At 43.1% G+C, this 13,449-nt stretch overlaps 1 protein-coding gene across 4 annotated transcripts in view; it reads right to left on the bottom strand.

Annotated features, from left to right (window-relative positions):
- SMIM14 (small integral membrane protein 14) overlaps positions 1-13,449 on the bottom strand; it is a 56,003-nt gene that overhangs the window by 30,473 nt on the left and 12,081 nt on the right. The window contains exon 1 of one of the 4 annotated variants that reach the window (XM_063401805.1): positions 10,994-11,145. The exons of 1 other annotated variant lie outside the window; for it this stretch is intronic. The gene's annotated coding sequence lies outside the window, so the exon portion shown is untranslated. Of the gene's footprint in view, positions 1-10,783; positions 10,969-10,993; positions 11,146-11,799; positions 11,831-13,449 lie in introns of those variants that run through there. 2 more of the 4 variants (XM_063401806.1, XM_063401803.1) reach the window with 2 other exon arrangements.

The following is a 13,449-nucleotide window of genomic DNA, read 5'->3' on the forward strand; positions in this document are numbered from 1 at the left end:
AAACTCCTGATCACTGCTTTTATAGGAATCTCTTCTCCTTGGCCACTCTGCCCCCTTAGGTACTGCGAGCGCTCAAGGGGCAACTGGGACCCCAGCTGACTCATTACTGGGCATTTCAAAATGCCTCTGGGTACAACTGGTTACTCCAAAATCTGTGTCTAATCTTGCCTCTTCTAGGGAGTGGACCCACTGAACCCTGCCTAGTCATATAGAGTCCAATTCGACATTTATTAATTGTACAGTAAAATAAGAGATAAAGGTATATGCAGTAGGAGAACACTGTTTACTAGTGACCACCCAACCAAGTAAAGCCAAAACATTCCAAAACAGTGAATCCCAGATAAACTCAAATTTTTCTGTTTGTTGTATAATTCATTTTCCTGTTGATTCCCATCTTTTATATTATTTGTACTTCATGTACATCCCACTCTCTCACAGAATCCTGAGTGTTTTGTTACTCTTCTGATTAACTACCTACATCCAAATCACTAGCGTGTTATTTAACTTCCCGTTATTTCAGTTGTACAGCTAAACTTTGTGAGTAAGAGGGGGCAAAGCATTTTATCCACTGATTTCTGTATTATGTGTTTCTTCAGACTGGACTGAAGCATAGAGAGGGAAAATAATATGCATGGATTTGGGGGTTTTCTCTTTAAAAGCCAAACAGATGTATGTGTACATAGGATTGGCTGATTTTTCCAGCACATAGCTTTGTGAAATTTCTAGTTTAATTGCTACTACCAGAAATGCAGCACATTTCCTATCACCAGAGCAGTATAAAGGAGGAACAAGGCAAAAATGATAGCAGAGCCATTAAAACAGCAAAGGAAGACAAACGAAACACTGGATAGAACTACAGGACAGTGTAAAGAAACAAAAGCAGTTGTAGTTGAGTAGGGAATAAGGAAGAAACATCACAAAAGCAACTATGAGAATAGGGAGAAAACTCAAGAGAAAAACAAGCAGTACTTCAAAATAAATAAATGCTATTCTGTCTGAAGTTAACAGATTCTAAGGCAATAGAACCTGCACTAAAGACAAAGACACCACACTAAATCAAAATTAATCCAGAAGCCAAGGGCCTAGCATGAGTAACCTGTGGAAGTGGTCTTCATCTTTTATAAAAAAGTTTTAAATTATTTGGGTTATAAAACTAGCAAAAATCAGCTTGAAGTTTTCTAGGAAAACTTCCTTTACAAAGCAACTTCCTCTGTTCAAACAAGGCTAAAAATAGCTTCTGTAAAGAAGAATCTTGTATACAAATTGATACTAATTAAAACATTCCAAGGATCTGTTCTCCTCTATTACTGTAATTCAGATAGGTCAAGTAAATATTCCCTCACAGAACTAAAATCTGAAACATAGCAACATTATATTTGGCTTTTTTATAATGTTGATTTTTAATCCCTTTTATTAATAACCCAAGAGAAGCTCTCTCATCATCTCTTTCACACTTACAGCTGCACCCTATTTTTACTGGAACACATAGTATGACTCTCATCAGATTTAGTGCACCAGGATCCAGTAATTCTGCATGACCACATATCTCTAGAGAACTACTGATGATCTTTTTCTACCAGGCCTCCTCCTGGGCACAAAACTCAATTTTCAGGACAAAAGAAAACCAACTGGCTAACTGGGCAGCAAAAGCAAAACAGCAGGATATGAATGTGGGTCTAGCCAAAAGGAGAGTTGCCACAGTAAAACGTGGCTCCAATTACAGCTTTCTTCAACTAATTGTCCCAGTTCAGATCACCCATTTAGCTTTTCTAGGGAAAAGAGCTGTAATGATTTCGATGGCTGATTCCAAAGTGGGTTCCTAGGCATAGCAACACTTTCACAGTATAAAGCAATCATCTCCACTCTCCTTGTAATTCCGGGGGGTGGGGGGAGAGCAGCTGGTTTTATACTTGAAAGCATCAGCATGTCTCCCTGGACTTTCAGCTGTAGCCTAATGAGTTGGCAAGTATTTTTTGCACTACAGCTTTTCTCAGGATAATTAACAAGATCTAAGATGAACTCCTCAATGCAGACTGAGCTAAACCAGTTCCTAATGGAAAAGACTGTGCTTACTCCCCCACACACAGATGGAGGTAACTCGTGGAGTTTTTGCTGGATTCAACCAAGTTAACTGACACTGGTCAAGCAGGAGCTAGAGACTCCAATAGGAGCTCCACAAGAGAAATGGTCACCCAGCCACATCCTGCTCAAGGCAGACTAGCTGGGTAACTTTGCTACTGTCCCACAAATCACCTCGTAAGTAAACAATGAATTAATTTTCCAGTGCCATTCATCAGATGTTTCTTAAAGATGCAAACATAATACAAAACAACTCCTTAAAAACAGGACAAAGTCAAAGCAACTAAGAAATGCTGAGCCAGCCACTGAAGGATACTACAGTGACATCTGAAATCAGGGAAGGAGCTTTTGAGCAGGGACAGACTTGAAGCTGAGAAGTGGTAAAGGTCTTTCTGAGTTTTTTTCTGGTGGTCTTACAGGACTGCTAAAGCACTGATACATCCCTTGTCTCCACAGCCCAACTCCACTACTGTGTGACCACCACAATATTCTGAGCATTGCTGGGTTGCTAACATTTTCACCCTGAAGTAGGTATTTGGAGTTGCTGTGAGTGGAGCAGAATATTCCTCTGAGCCAATCTGCTAACAACTGTGCTAGCACCTAGAGCAGTGAAACAGGAATCAGAGCACAAAAACTTCAACTACTTATAATTATGGTCAAAGCCCTTTCACAGCCAAGTATCACAACCCTTCTCAAACTGAAGTATGTGGAAAAGTTCACACCTCTTCAAAGAGTGGCAGGATCTAGTAAGAACCTAGCAGGAAACTTACTATTTTTGGGCTGGGCTAACCAGGTACAAGTATCCTGAGGTGCATCAGTTCAAATGGCATATCGGGGAAATACAGCAGATTATACAGATGCTTCTTTCAGCTTAGTTAAGTCTTGTCAGTGTCAAGTACAAATATCAGAGGACAGGAAAACTCACACACTGAAACTCCTCATTGTTCCAGTACTGTTTCCCCCCTTCTCTTTCATGGTCAGACCCCAGTATGTCAGGACAAAGAGAGATTTCAGGTTTTAAAGGCAATAAGGCCAATGTCAGTGACCAAAACTGAACTCCCTAAGGGAGCTAAGTAAGATCCACCAAGGTTTAAAAAAAGCTATTTACTTATTCCCATGCAGGTGGCTCAACATTTCCCCTGGGCAGCACTTGAAAAGGAGCTAATTATGCACATACAGTCATGGATCAAAAAAGCAGTCCAGCTATTTTAGAATTCATTACTGATATTAGATACAGAATGTTATTACCAAACTCCAGCTGTCAGCTTTGGTCATCCTTTTGTTAAATTGATGACATTTTTCTGAAAGAAAGCTCTCGGAATATGAAAACCAATTAAGAGAAGATGTCAATGACAAAGAACATTGTCCTAGAATAATACCCTCTTTCTGCTAAGTAAATGCTTCAGCTTCTTCTAGTGTAGGAGACTGACAATGGTCTAGGACAACAGTTACTCCTATTGCACTGAGTAACTAATGGCTATTAATTTTATTTCACATATGTTAACGCAAAAAGGTGAGCTGTCCTCTGTAAAATTACTAACACGTACTTCAGCCAGTTTACAGAGCAAACTGGGAGCACTCTCCTGTGGTCTTCAGTAAGGCAAGAACTCTCACTGACTTTCACGGTTCTTCCACTTCAATAGGCAGAAAACCTGGGCATACTAGCTCACTCCCCTGCTTTGGGTTAATGTCTCCAGCATTACAGACTGCCTCACTGCTTGCTGACATTCCTCTCCCATTCCCAAACAATGACGAATCTCCCAAATTCAGCACTCCTCCAGCTGTACGAGTGATATGCAGCTGCAGGAAGCAATGCATATTAAACCCAAAAAGCCTGCTGGAAGCACTTGTGCACCAGCCCTGTGAGGACAGCCGTGCTGTGCCACACCAAGCAGGGCCAAAGGCTTGTGCTGCTTCAGCAGGCCAGATTCTGAGCAAGCAACTACACATGGAAGAGGAGCAGATCTTCCAGGGGGCAGCCCTGCTTTCACAGTGAGGCAAGAATAAAGAGTACCCTCGCAGATGGGAAATGGCAGAAGTGAGGATCTCATACTAGCTATGGAAGTAGAACAGGGAACCTGAGTTTGCTATTTATTACCCCACTCGAGAGATGTTCTGGGCCTAATTTTTTGTGCTTCATAATACAAAACTAATCATTTACTTTTAAAAACATTTAAAAAGTATGCTCCTATAAGAAACTATATAACCTATTGTGCTGGTTTTGGCTATTGAACATGACTCTGCTCAGTCTGTAAAAGAAAAGTTATCCTGAGACACACCAGAGTGGCCCTGAACTAACCATGAGCAGCCAGGCAGTTACCACAGCTCAGGTGGCCTGCAGTAACTATTTATTTTGATTAGGTTTTTTTAAGTGTTAATAATTCAGAAATTTTAAAACGTTTTGTCTCTTTGCATAATGAAACGTGAAAAAAAGTCTCTTATTCACTCCTTTACAAAAAACATACAGTTTCAAAACAAATAAAAATGAAACTTTTGCCACCATATTGAGGCAGCAAATGCAGCCCTAAACCATGAGCTATGAAGCTTTTTTATACTAGAATATTAAGAGTACAATTGTTTACATTACAAAATACCTTATTAAATCCTTAAAACAGTAAAAATACACTATTCCTTAATGTTAGTCTGATCACATACAAACAAAATTATACTGAAATTCTTTGGAATACTTTCATTATTTTTTTCTCCAGGGATGACATATGTTTCTAATAACTTGCCACTGAGCAAACAGATTTAACAGGGTAGCAGCATGCTGAGAAAGATAGCAGGATTTTCAATTTCAGATGAAAGCAGCTCTATTCCCTGGCAGCCCTACTCCTAACCCCTTTAGGCCAGATCAGGTTTTATCTGAAGCTAGCTGGTGCCTGTCTTCAACTTCAATAGAAGTTGAATCAGGTTTTTTACATACCTGCAGTAAACAATTTGAAGCTTATCAATTAGGATTTTTAAAATCAGTACTTATACCAGAGGGAATCTGTAGCAGTTAACAGGATTTCTGGACTTGGTTATTTACATATGTTTAGCTAACAGATGACCCAGTTTTTACCAGAGAATATCATCCATCTAATTCACCAGATTCACAGACTAGTTTAGATTATCTAAAGGAAAGTGTTATGCAACTTACTCAACTCTCCCCTGCACCTACTAGCAACAGATTTTTAAATTCATTATAATGATTTGCACAACAAAAATCTATGGTACTGTTTCATGAGATCAGGATTAGTTTGCAACACACATCTTACCTTTGGCTCCACCGTTTTCACACAGAAAATAATGTATCGTTCATCTTTAGACACCTTCACTCTATATACTGATAGAAGCTAAACCATCTGAAAATCTCCATGGCTCAAAAATGTCTCTTTATATAAGAAATATAGTAATATAAGACGACTATTTCTACATTTCACAGCTCTCTCTCATAAAATGCTTACATAGTATTTTCAAATAGGAGTTCTTACTTATGGGTCACATCTGCTCAGTCTCATCTAGGTACCACGGTGAGGAACCTCTAACAACACTGTAATCACTTGCACTGGAATTCTTGTTAAATTAAGGCTGCTCACACTAGGAAGCTTTCTTTCACACTTGATTTAGTTCAACTCTTTGAAGAGCTAACCCCAACTTTTCCTCACGCCTTCATGTATTTTCATTCAAACAGCTGGTTTTTTTCCCAGAATAACTTTTTAATGTGTGAAAAAAGACAAAAATTATTTTATCAAGTTGTCTAAAAACATTGCCCTGCTAAAAATAAAATTAAGATTAACAGGAAATAAATGAATATACACATGTGAACATATGAACAAAAAAGACCAAAGCTCTAATACTAGAGGTCTGTATTTGACAAAGATTCAACAAATAAAGTAAATGAGTATTGCAGCTGCTTATGTAATGTAAATGGTTGCTGCTACATTTTTGTCCAGCTTTTCTGGTTGGTGTTTTTGTTGTTGTTTTGTTTTGTTTTTGTTTGTGGGGGTTTTTTTGTTTTTTTGGGTGGTTTTTTGTTGTTGTTGTTGTTTGGTTGGTTGGTTGGTTTTTTTTTTTTTTCCTGATAAAAATCTTTTCTTTCTGGGGAGCGCTCAGTGGTTTGGATCTAGAAGCTTTATCAAGTAAGAATGAAACTATATTTAGCTCCAGAAAGCCATGCTTTTTAATGCATGCAAAGCTGAAGAAGAATCAGAACTAATTTTAAAGAGGAAAATTTTTATCGAGTGTAATTCTATCTTTTCCCACCCAAATGGGACTATTTTGTTCAATTATCTGTAAAAATACCAGTTAGACACTTAAATGAAAGCTTCTGAACCATATCTGTTCAATTAACAACAATGCAAATGCACAATCACTCAATCATGCCAAGGGCTGCTCCCCAAACATCCTCAAATCTTCCACAAAAAGCCTGCCAATCATCACTAATGGACCTTTTTCTTGCCCCAGTCTCAGACAACAGTGTGGAGTAGGTGGGGTGTCATGGGTTAGCACTGGCCAGATGTTAGTGCACCCATGAATATATGTTTTTTCTCTAACAACTCCTGTGGGATGTGATCAGGAACAGAGCAGAGCAGGCTCAAATCTTGAAAACAAAAAAAACCTACCAAAACTTTATTAATTACATAAGAACAGGGACAGAAATACTCTTAAACACACACAGAGACAGAAATAAAAACTTCTTAGAACATTTCTTCTCCCAGTTTCTACCTCCCCACCCATCACTTTTCACAGACCAACCTTTGGGTTTTAGATCAAACAATCACCACTCAAAAAAACTAATCTTCAATTCAGCAAGGGAGAGAGGAGTCTCTCTCGCACCACAAACTGTTCTTTAGAAAACACGGGTCCACCCCTTATGTGTTTCTATGTCACCCATAGCACCGCCCGGAGAAGTCTGCTAAGGTGACACTCTCTTTTTTCCTATGTCCAGCGCTCTCACCGCTGTCTCATAGGCCAAAACCACATACAGGGCTTTTTAAGGATGCTGCATGCCGAGCTCTCCCCCTTTTTACCCAGGGGCCGGGGTTCCAGGAGCAGGTCTGCCCTGAGGGCAGAGGGCGCCACCTCACCCTCCCCCTCTTTTCTCTGCTCGCTCCATTCTTCAAGTGCCAGTTATTGTAGCAAAAGCAAGGGCAGCTGCATCCACCCAAAAAATGCAGTTTATGTTCAAAAGAGACTTAAGTTCAGTTCATGGCTGACATTATGCAAGAGAATTCCAGCTCAAAAGGCTACTCCTCTCATTCTTCCATCGGGTTCCTTCCAATCATGCTTTATCATCTCGGTCCCAGGCCACTTCCCTCTCTCCGAAAACCACTAGTCATGAGAATCAATGTCTAAAAAAAGTTTCTTTCTGCCAAGCAAGGGTTAACAGTTTCTTCTCGGCAGGGTGCAGGCTCAGGCACTCCCAGGATCCGCAAACCCCCACGTAGCTGGGCACCTTCTCCCGGAGTTTGGGGGGAAGGAGGGGGGTGAGCACACACAGAAGGCACTTCCACAGTTTTCCACCCCTCCATCCTGGACGGGGCAGCTCAGTTCCAGTCTTGTCCCCTCTCTTCTTCCCCCCCCCCCCGGGGGCTCCGGCTTACCTGAGCCGACCACGTGTTTCCCCTCCCCCACCCAGCCTCGTGGCCGGGCAGGAGAAGGAGGCTGGAGACGTCTCTCTGCTGAAACCGAGATCTGAAAAGAGGCCGAACCCCCCAGACCCTGCTTTTAACTCTTTGTGTCCTCAGAGGCGTGTCCAAACCTCCGAGTGACCAATCTAGGTGCTAGCAGAAAAGCTGATCACTGATTGGACTGCCCACATCCCCCTGGAAAAATTCACCTCCCCCCCAACCACGACATGGGGAAAATGGGGAAGAGGATAGAACCATATTTCTCCACTATAGTGCTAGCAGAACCGCTGTTCTGTCAGCAGAAGGAAGACTAACACAGCTAACACACACTGATGCTTCTCATATCCCTCACCGTATTCCTTCATAATGAGGAGCTAAGGAGTAAGTTTCAAATGAGGCCCATTGGGAACGGGGGAAAGCTAGCTGTTGATGAGTCAAGGCATACAAGCTAAAGGAGCTCTTCTGGGAAAATAATTCCTTTTTCTTTTCACCTGAACAAGGACTGCAAGATTCAGCGCTGTGATAGAGCCTTAGGAAGTTATCTTAGCTTCCACTGTACTTAGAGAGGGTTTGGGAGTACTTGGATTTTCCAAGAAGTATTAGCATTTTGCAGAATTAGGTGCCTCATTAACAACTAGATGGATCTGTATGCATTTGTAAATTGAATCTCTAACCCAGAAAGTTAAGACAGAGAGCATGTTTAACACGAAGTGTGATATCAGGTATATACATACAAATATGCAGAGTGTGTAACAGCATGTATGCAAAATAGGCTCACAGGCTCTCCAAGCTGTGTCCCAAGCAGAATATGGCCAGATGACAACAAGCTTTATATGCATAAATGCATCTGCCAAAACATTTTTGTGTTTGTTGTGATGAGGAATCTGATAAATTCAGAAATTCATGTTCAAAACATAGAGAGTAAGAATTCGATAGCTGGTATTGTCAGGTCACTGTACATCTTTGCTATTCATATGCATTTAGAAGAAAAGATCTTGCTACTTTCGTTGTACTGGCCCTCTGAAGTCTCATGATGTTGTTAGGTCAAATTCTGGTATGACAGACTTCAGCAAAGACAAAATTTTGACATACATTTAAGAATGTATGTCAAGTACCCATAATATCTAGGAGGGAAAATTCTAAACATACAAATATAGTTTTATTATGCATCTGTTATGCAAATAACATTCACACACCACTTATTCTGAAGTTTAAATATATGAAAGTAGGAAATGAGAAGTTAATAACAAAACCAGAAGTCAGTTAGAAACTTTCTCCAAAACCAAATACCAACTTTTTGAAAGCCGGTAAAACAGTTTAAAAATTATTGAAACATAATGAATTGTTTTAAATGTAAAATACTTCTTTAATAAGAATTGTATTATTCTCATTTTTCCCTCGGAACAAAAGAACATGGACTGCAGAATATTGCTCATATAACTGGGCCATGCAGTTTGGAACTTAATTTTGGTTTATGTAAGGTGTTGCAAAACCATCACAATGTGATGTGTGATGAATCTTGTCTATTATATTTGTTTCTATAGTCAGCAAAATAATATCCAACTAGGCTAAAAAAAGATCCACCCAGAGCTACAAAACTGCTGCTACCATCATCTTGGTTCTACAGCAAACCTTAGGACTTATGGTCCCGAAGGGTCAGGGACGTCCCTTCCAGTCCCAGAAGCACGACCAGCAACACAGTGTGGAGTTACCAATAACACACCCAGCACAACTTTGCTGTTATTTAGCTCCTTATACAAAACGGTCTTCAATGACTTAAAATACAGAACTCCGTACCACTCAAGAGTTAAGCAAACACTGTAAATCTTGTATTTTACAAAGGACAAAAAGAACCAAAGATGTTAGACTCCCCCAGCACAGTACCAGAGGAAAGAACACTGGTTAAAAGTGAACTAACTAATGACTGCTAACATTACAATTAATTTCATTTTGCAAACTGCTTCTACCATTTCAAGCCTCACTGTTAGCGACAGGGTCACTTTTTAAAATCAAAGACTGATTTCTTTCATCTCATTGAGTCACAGGAATTGGATAAAAATATCAAGGATATAGGAAGACATAAAAAAGTAAAACTGATCTCTCACACTTCTGATTTTTTTGAGCTTATGTCTGCTTTTGGACGGTAACAAAAGTGAGTAAAGTGGATAGTACTCTAATAGCTAAGCATTTAAAGACTTCTAATACATAACCCATTAATATTCACTGAAGATACACACCTTGCCAAGTAGGCATACTAACAACATTAACGTAAAATTCTATTAAGACCCAAATGTTAGGTGTCCTTGCCTCTACAAACTGGAGTTGGTTATCAGGACTTATCTATCTGCATAGATCTGGATGTTCAGACAGTATTCAAACACAAACAGTCTACAATCTAAAAGGAAAACCTGAAGACATTTGACTAGGCAAACAGGTGTTTGTCAGGAAACCAAAGTTTTTGATGTAGGTCTTGCACCACATTCACACTGAAGTGCCGGTTAGCTTAGGCCTCAGAACTGCCATGGAAGGCAGCGGCTAAGCTGCAGGGCAGGACAGCTGGGGAACCCAGTGCAGCGACAGCAGCAGAGAAGAAATCCCCATATCTTGCGGTCTCCAAGGCCAAGAGATACCCCTTCCCCAGTGATTCCCTAGGAATCACATATTTGAGCACACACGAAGAGCTCCTGGCACGAATGCTATCTTCAATAAATTAAGATTAGCATTGTGATACCGTCCTTTTCCCGAGATTAGCTTTTACATGACATCGTTTCATCTCTCTCACTTCAGCTGCACCCTGTTTGTAAAGCGGGGAGCAGCCTGGGAGCACATATCCTGGTGTCTGCACGCCACTGCCAGCTTCTTTAAAGAGAGAAAACTAAACCTCTTTGACTCAAAGTATCAGACTGAGAACCTTTAAGAAAAAAAGAAGAAAATCGACAGAAGAGTGCCACTTCGCACTAAAATCCCCAACAACCAAAAAACCACAATCAGACCAGCTGATAAGAAGACAAGCCGACGTTTCTCTGATTTGGAAAAAAGGAGAGCTGCCTGATACCGAGCGTAGAGGCTCTGGCTCTCCGGGTGTTTACCTTCCCCGGCACCCGGCGAAGCGCCCGGCGGCGGGGAGGTTTCTGCGCTTCAACAGGCTTGAAGTTACCCCGCAGCCCCCACCGGGCTCCGCCGCCGCTCCCCGGCCCGCGCCGCGCCCGGCGGACAGAGGGTCGGGCGGGGGTGTGGGCGCAAACCCTCGGCCGCCGCCAGCCCGCGCCCCCCCGGCCCGCCGCAGCAGCCCCGCTCACCGTTCTCCGGCCGCCGTCGCGGAGGGCTGCGGGGGCGGGGGCAGGGCGGCCGGGCGGGCAGGGGCGGCCCCGCGGCTCAGCCCCGCGGCTCGGGCCGGCTCACACGTCAGCCCGCGCCACGAGACCCGGATCTGCCGGCTGCCGGCGGCGGCGGGGCCGGGGCGGTGCCGCGCGGTCCCGCCCCTCGCTCCCACCCTCCGCTCGGCACGGGAGCCTGAGCTCCGCTGCGAGCAGGGGTAGCCGCGTCCCGGGCCGCGCTGCCCGGCAGGGCTCGGCTCGAGGCCCGCCGTAGCGCGGCGTGCCGGGCGGCCGCAGTGCCGAGCAACGCGGCGGCCATAAAATACAGCTCCGGTAGGTCAGCGCGGAGAGGACGCAGGGACGGGACTGCTGTGGGGCCAGGTGTGCCCGCGGGTCCGCCACAGCCCCCGCGGCCAGGGCTCCGCGCCCCCCTTACAAACACCGTCACTTCGCCCGCTTGGCCCCAGCTATCCCCACCGAAGTACGAGGGAATTTCTCATCGAGTATGAGTGTAGTTTCTCATCTTGAAATCTAAATCGGGAGCTCGTGACTCACGGGCTTGTAAGTAATTAAAGCATCGATCAAAACAGGTATTTAGATGCTGTGAACGAACTTAGAAAGGAAAATCAGATTGTGGCTTCTCAGCCAGCCACGGAGAGGGAGTATCGTGCACCCAATACATAAAGATAGACTACATCCTGTCTTGGGGACACTGATACCGTGCAATATTGCAGTGGGGATTGTACAGAGAAGAAAATCTTGTCCTCCAATATTTCCAAGACTGTCTTACCTTCTCCAGGCCAGAAAACAAGGACAGCGCTGCAATTAGAGTGAGAAAGGAAGTTAGTTAGAAAATGCAAATGCTCTCAGGTTGGTACCTCCAACCAATGCTGCATGGTCTCGTATGACCCATGTATGGCTGTTCTCATTACTGTTTGAAGTTGTCATGGGGTTTCAAGCCTCCTTTCATGGCTACAGCTTTTTTTTGGGGGGGAATGATTTTTCCTAACTTTGGGTGTCTAGCGTACATTACTTTGCCAAGTCTTGGACGCACTGCCAGTTGGCAGCCTTGCGTATCCAACCATCACTGGTGCACAGAGCCACCTCTCTCTGAGAGATGCAGGTACACTAACTGCTTGATTAGGGCTGGCCCTGGACATATCCATTCCACTTCTGAGAGGCAGCAGGTAGGCTGTCTTTGTCTAGCAATGCCCCACAGTCCTGATTTGCTGTGGATCTTGCCTCTCCCATGTTTTAGTCCTTTCTCTTGTTTTAGCACCCAGCTGAGCAGTGGCAATACTGAAAAGAGAGGCAAGGTATTAACAAAGCCAGGCCATCACACAAAATATCTAATCTATGCATAACTTGTATCATCCTGTTTACCTCAATCCAGGGAACCAAGCCTCTGGTAAGGCACTAGGGATGCTAAAACTTATCTTTAATTTGGAAGTATGAAACTATATCCCTGCAATGTTTCCTGGGAGAACAGGTTTCTTGACAGCCTGTTCAGGAGTTTGGACTGCAGCAGGAACCATGAACATCAGCAATATCAAGGTACACTTGGCTTGAAGTATATTTTGGCTCTCCTGGCCAAACAGAAAGCTAACCCAGACAATGGTGTCAGAGGATAGTCATAGGAAGAATGATCAACTGTCAGCTGCATCCTTCCTTCCAGCTCTCCCTCAGCCATTCTCCCAACCCTTCACCAGGAACAAGCCATCCTTGAAACAAGAAAAGGCATCTTCTCAACACCAGTAAGTAGTCTTGCCTGTCTGCCACACCTTATACACAGGGCTAGCCATTGTTCTAGAAGATGGATCTGAGATCCTGAAATCCCCAAACCAGACACAATTTACCATTAGTCCTGACTCAAACAAGAGAGGAAAGAAATGCCAACTGCACAATAGCAGAGAGGAAGGTTCCTCCTGCCAAGCTGAGGCAGGAACACTGAACACTTCTATTTTCCTGCCAGACAGCTTTTGGACAAAGCCAAACAGCACTTGCTAAAATGATAGCAGGTATATTTGGAGGAACCATTGAAACTGGTAAGAGAATCTCAGTGATTCAGACTAAGTGAGCTGGACCAACAGCATGAGATGCCTTGTCAGAAATAATATGAGCCTGCAAAAAGTCTATATAGGAGGGGCAGGAGTTGAGAGTGATGACAACTGAGTGATCTACAAGAAAGCAGTATGGAATGGTGGCACAGCTAGAGCTGGGATGTCTTCTCCACTTTGAACAAATGCAGCCTCTTCAGACCTCAGTGCATCATATCTTTCTGGCTCATTTCTTACATTGCCCCATCAAGGTACTTGCATTATATTCAGTAATGTCTTGAAATTGTGCTTAAAGAGGTGTGCAAGCAGCACTACTTGGCTGGCCAGCCAGCTCCATTGGGTGAGATAAAAGCTACCCCTCCCTACCCTAATTCCTTCACC

This window comes from Prinia subflava, chromosome 7 (assembly GCF_021018805.1).
Source record: "Prinia subflava isolate CZ2003 ecotype Zambia chromosome 7, Cam_Psub_1.2, whole genome shotgun sequence".
NCBI classification, from domain to species: Eukaryota; Metazoa; Chordata; class Aves; order Passeriformes; family Cisticolidae; genus Prinia; species Prinia subflava.